The sequence below is a fragment of the Calliphora vicina genome, chromosome 4 (assembly GCF_958450345.1).
Source record: "Calliphora vicina chromosome 4, idCalVici1.1, whole genome shotgun sequence".
Lineage (NCBI taxonomy): Eukaryota > Metazoa > Arthropoda > Insecta > Diptera > Calliphoridae > Calliphora > Calliphora vicina.
The window spans coordinates 102,621,331-102,627,287 of record NC_088783.1 but is presented as its reverse complement, the minus strand read 5'-3'; the positions used below and the strand labels follow the sequence as shown (position 1 = coordinate 102,627,287).

The 5,957-nt window shown below is 30.3% G+C and overlaps 1 pseudogene; it reads right to left on the bottom strand.

Annotated features, from left to right (window-relative positions):
* Positions 1-2,685: 2,685 nt before the first annotated feature.
* LOC135958626 (putative nuclease HARBI1) lies at positions 2,686-3,715 on the bottom strand (annotated as a pseudogene).
* Between the last annotated feature and the right edge of the window lie 2,242 nt (positions 3,716-5,957).

The following is a 5,957-nucleotide window of genomic DNA, read 5'->3' as shown; positions in this document are numbered from 1 at the left end:
GGAAGTTTTGCCTCACCCGCTTTATAGTCCAGACCGTGCCGCGTCCGAATACGGTTTGTTTCGTTCGATGCAGAACGCTCTCTCTAAGATTTGCTTCACTTTGGAATAGAGTTGCCGATATTGGCTTGTTTCGTTCTTGGCCTCAAATATGAACAGGCTCGGAATCCATATGTTGCCAGAAAGATGGGAAATGGTTATAGCTAACAATGGCCAATACTTTAAATAAATGTATAGTGTACAAATGTTTCAAAATAAAAGCTAAAAATTTTAAAAAATCCCGCATTTTGAAATCATACACCCAATAAATTTGTCCTGCAATCAAATCTTGTATATAAATAAGCCACACGTTTTTTTGTGGTACACTTTTAAGTATGTTATTGTCCACCAATTTTGATGAAACAGAGGTTTTTTTCTCTAGATCAGGGAAAGGCAACCTATACTATTGCATTTTACGATTGTATTAGTTATACACTCTCTCCGCTCTCACCACGAATCGGTGTTGCCAGTAAACTTTCGTCTCTTTTCCCCAATTAAAAATGTAAAATCTCATATTGTTCATCATACATCTTCAAAAGTTGGGACATTTTTTTTTCACTGGCAACGCTGATCGGGTAAATTAAAAATTATGCCAAATTTTTGTTCTCTATCCGATTTGAAAGATTTATACATACAGTAGCCCAAGAAAGTCTACATACAGGAAAAATTATGTTACTTTAATTTAAAGCAGTTTTTTTTATGAGATATATAATATTACATGTCTTATGTCGATTTTAGCAAAAAAGATTCAAATAACGCCCAAAAGTTTACCGTTATTAGAGTTATTGATTCTGTGTGAAATAACGCAAAATTTATTCTCGGTCACGCCTACTTTTGGGTGGGCGGGGCTATTAAGTGTCATAATATTTTGAACATTAAAACCCAAAAAAAATGTCGTTATTTGACTCAGAATCAAAAATTCTAATAACGGTGACATTTTGGACGTGATAGGAAATGTTAATTACTTTTAACTTACATATACAGCTTTCTACGAAAGAAATTTAATTTGAATTCCTGTATGTAGACTTTATTGGGCTACTGTATGTTGAATCTACATACTACTATAACTAAATTTTATCTTTTATAGTTTACGAGATATTACCATTGAAATTTAAAATTTTATATTTTTTTACCTACCTTGGTCTGTATTTGGCAAATAGCGGATCCAAATCTCTCCCGATTTTTTTCAAATATATATTTTTTAATTAACAACTAACTTATTAGTATTATAAGAATTATTTCAAAGTCGATACCAAGTCAAAAGTTATGTGCACTTAAATTAAAAGAATTAAAAAGAATTTTTTTTTTCGCGATTTTTTAAAAAATCCCAAAAATGCTATTTTTTAAATTTTTTTGACTCTGTTGACGGGACCAAGATGCGGGCTATAAATTGCCTTTGAGAACATATTGGGGCTCAAATTTTGCATCATTTTTAATTTGTAATATACCCGAGACACCCCAATTTGGGTTCTTGAGACTCCGCCACACCTTAGTGTTGAAAGCCCAAATTCAAAACATAAGCCTAACAACACCTCTATAGTCGTGGGAAATTTTATTAAGGCCCCGATTACCATTTACAAGTTGCTATTTTAGTGTTGTATTTTTTAAAATGCGATCATGATTTACAACTGTTGTCAGCACTGTCAAAAACTTACAACTGCTTGTTTGGTGTTGTTTTTGAACGTTACAAGTTGAAAAACGAAAATGGAGACAAATTTGTAAGTAAATAACTGTAAAAAATACTAAATTATAAATATTTCTTAGTAAAATTACAAATAAAAAACAAATGGAGAAGAGGTTGAGCTGATGCAAATTCATCCAGGTATTATTGGGCGAGGCAAGTTACCATTTGGATTTAGCAAAATGCAACTTAAGGCCACATGGGATACTTTTACGGAGCAATTAAATAGCTTGGGACCGCCGATTAAAAACACCAAAGAATGGCAAAGAGTTACTAGTATATGTACTATCTAATTTGTATTATATTACTTAAAATTAATTTGTATTTATAATAGGTATGGACTCACTATAAGGCAAATTTGAAAAGAAAATTGGCAGCAAATAAAAAAAATTTTCAAGCTACTGGTGGTGGTCCGTCCACAGAAATAAGTTTGAGCTCATTAGAACAGAGCACTGTGGAACTCATCTCAATGCAAAACCAAGTTAATATAAATGGTTCTGCAATGGGTATGCATAGTCAAGAAGATTTCGATGGGGCGGAAATAACATTGACACCTGAGGAGCCTTCACAGACTGCTGAATCTGCCGAACAACAATTGCCAAAAAATCGCAGAAAGAAGAAGTCGGGGGGCGAACGTTTAAAAATATTAAAAATGCAATCAAAAAATCAAGAGAAGATCTTAGAGACTTTGAAAAGGTTGGAGAGTAATTCATATAAAAATTACCAAATAAATAAAAAAATTTATGAATTAAAAAAAAAAAAGCTGACCTACAAATGAAATTGATAGTAGCCAAACTTCAATTAACAAATAAAAGAATTCAGGACTGTGATAAATAGCTTTTATTTTAGTTAACTTATTAATTTTTACTTTTTATTTTTTGAACTTTTTATTTTTTTTTAAGTTTGTTTTTTTATATTATTTTTAAGGTCAAGTGAATTCAAAAACAATAAATATGTTAACAAAATTTTTATTCATTTAAAATAGCAAGCATTAAATTCTTTCTAATTTGTTGTGCAGACTCTTCAATGTTTGTTACTGTAGGTTCTCCGCCTTCTACTTCTGGGTCTAATGGAAAAGGCAATTCTTCAATAAATTCAGTTTTAAAATGTTTGCTTAAATTGTGCAATGCGCAACAAACATTTGTAATTTGAGTCGCTTTTTCGGGAGTGTAGTGCAAACCTCTCGCATAGAGTAAACAACGGAATCTGCTTTTAAGAACTCCAATTGTTCTTTCAACTACGTGTCTTGCTTTTGCATGGACTGTATTAAAACGGCTTTCTTGTGATCCCTCAGCAGCACTTCGAAATGGAGTTATTAAAAATGGTTCCAAAGGATACCCAGCATCACCTAAAAATTTGTGAATTTAAAGAAAAATAAATACGAAAATAAAATTTCCTACCTAAAATCCATGTATTCTCCTCCATATTTTGTTGTAAATATTGCTTTAAGTCACTCATATTCCACACGAAGGAGTCATGATTTGAGCCGGGATATCGCGCATCTACATAGCGTATTTTCATTTCGAAGTCGCACACCTAATATAATAAAGAAATATTCACTCATTAATAATTTACTTGAGTTGAAGAAAGACAATCATCCTCACAATCATGACATTCAGGCTGCAATATCCCTTCCTGTTCAAATACAAATGTTGCAATTCCTTTGCAGGCGCTACAATTCGTACGTGTGTAGCATCTATACACCCAATTATACCTGGAAATCGCGTTTTTGAGAAAAATGACATTTTGTTGGAATTTTTTTCTTCTTCAATCATCCGGGAGCTTATCCATTTTTTTTACAAATTTTTCTTTCAAAGAATTCTATTATATCCTTCAAAATCATGCAGACTGTTGGTTGCGAAACTCCAATATTAAAGTCGTTACCGCTGCTTCTTTGGTAGCTTCCATCTGCGAAAATCTCAGCGCACAACACAATTTAAAATCGGTGGAATGGCCGTACCGTATAGCTAATGATTTCAGAACATTCTTAGAATTCATCGTAGATTACGATTTTGATAACCGCTTGTTGCATTTTTTTGGCTCCATACAAATTGACACTCTAATGTATACCCTTCTCACGAAGATGAATGGTATAAAAATAATTTTAAAACTTAAAAAAAAACAATTTTTTTTTCAAAAAATTAAAAAAAAAATAACTAGGAAAAATAATAAATTTCGTTTATCTAAAAATATTTATAATTTTTATTTTGAAGTACAATTTGGTGAAGGGTTATAACACTCGTCACAGACGAATATAGCTCTCTTACTTATTTTCATTAACAAAATTAAAAAAATACAATAATAATAATATTTTCTATAGTAAATACTATGAAACACAAGATTTCCTATAGAAAATATTATGAAACACAATATTTTCTATAGAAAATATTATGAAACACAAGATTTTCTATAGAAAATATTATGAAACACATGATTTTCTATAGTAAATACTATGAAACACAAGATTTTCTATAGTAAATACTATGAAACACAAGATTTTCTATAGTAAATATTATGAAACACAAGATTTTCTATAGTAAATATTATGAAACACAAGATTTTCTATAGAAAATATTATGAAACACAAGATTTTCTATAGAAAATATTTCTTTTCTTCTGCATCACAATAGTTTGATACACAAGATTTTCTCAAATAATTTTTTTTTCGCACAAAAATTATATAAAATTACTTACCTTTTATCACATTTAAATTAGTGAAATCACTTCACACTTAAGATTATTTCATGAATTATGAAAACTTAAAAATATTATATTATTGCTTTCAAATATTGAATTAAATATTTAATAAAAATTCTTATATTTTACTTGTTTATCACTTAAAGTAACACAATAAAGATTAATTATTGGTAACATATGTAAAACAGTTTATGTACCATGCGCTGTCAAACTTCATACGGTTTAAGGTTGTTAGTACTGTCAACAAACTCTAAAGAAAAAATAACAACATTATATGGTATGTCATCATCTTGTTAATACTTCTTACTTTTACAGTTATAAATTGTGTTCCATTTCATAATTCCTATAGCGTTGCCATATCTTGATGCTGTGGTGAATTTCTGCGCGTTACTTCTTTTTTTTGAAAAAGGCGTCATTTCAAACAACGATGGAGAGAGACGCATTGGTAAGTTTTTTTCATTTATTTTTATTATTTATTTATTATTTTTTATTATTATTCATTTTTTATTATTTATTTATAATATTTTAAATTTTTTAGAATGTACTAAAGTTAATTCTCCAGAAACGTGGTGGAAGACGGGCCCGTGGGAGAGGCAGGACCAGAGGTGGAGCGGTAAGTTAAAATTATCTTAAAATTTTTTAAAAAAATACTAAATTTTAATTTTTTTGCAGATTAATCGGTACCAGCCACAGCAACCATGGCCCCAACAAGCCTATCCGCAGTATGCCTGGGCCTGGCCGCAAAATATTGAGGGTGCACAACCTCAGTATGCTGCTGCACCAGAGTTTGTTGCAGCACCACAGGTTGCTGTTTCTGCCCCACAGACTGTTGTTGCTGCCCCACAGACTGCTGTTGCTGCACCAAAAACTGCTGTTGCTGCACCACAGGCTGCTGTTGCACCGTCAGCACCGTCTGTAAAAACCAGCAGCTCCACCTTCTGGTGCATAACCTTCATTTTAGTCGCTTTTCATTGATTATTTTAATACGAAAGCTTATAAAATGTCTACCAAAGTATATAGTTCTTAACAAAACATGGTTTTAATCATTCAAATCGGATGTAAAATTTCAGTATTATCTCTCCCAGAGCATATGAATAAAAACAAGTAAGAGTGCTATATTCGGCTGTGCCGAATCTTATATACCCTTCACCAAATTATACTTCAAAATTTTAAATATTTTTAGGTAAACAAAATTTATTTTTTTTTCCAGTTGTTTTTTGAATTTTTTGGAAAAAAAAATTTTTTTTTTTTTAAATTTTAAAAAAAAAATTTTTTTAAATTTAATTTTTTTTTTTAAATTTAAAAAAAAAAATTTTTTTTTAAATTTTAAAAATTTTTTTTTTGTTTTTTCAATTTTTTTTAAAAAAATAAAAAAATTCGGGTTCAAAATTTTTTTCCCGATTTTGACCCATTGTAGGTCCAACTTACTATGGTCTTATATACGTCGTTGCAAATGTCTTTGAAATATCTATCATTAGATATCCATATTGTCTATATTAATGTCTTAGTAATCCAGATATAAGTAAAAAAATAGGTCAAAAAT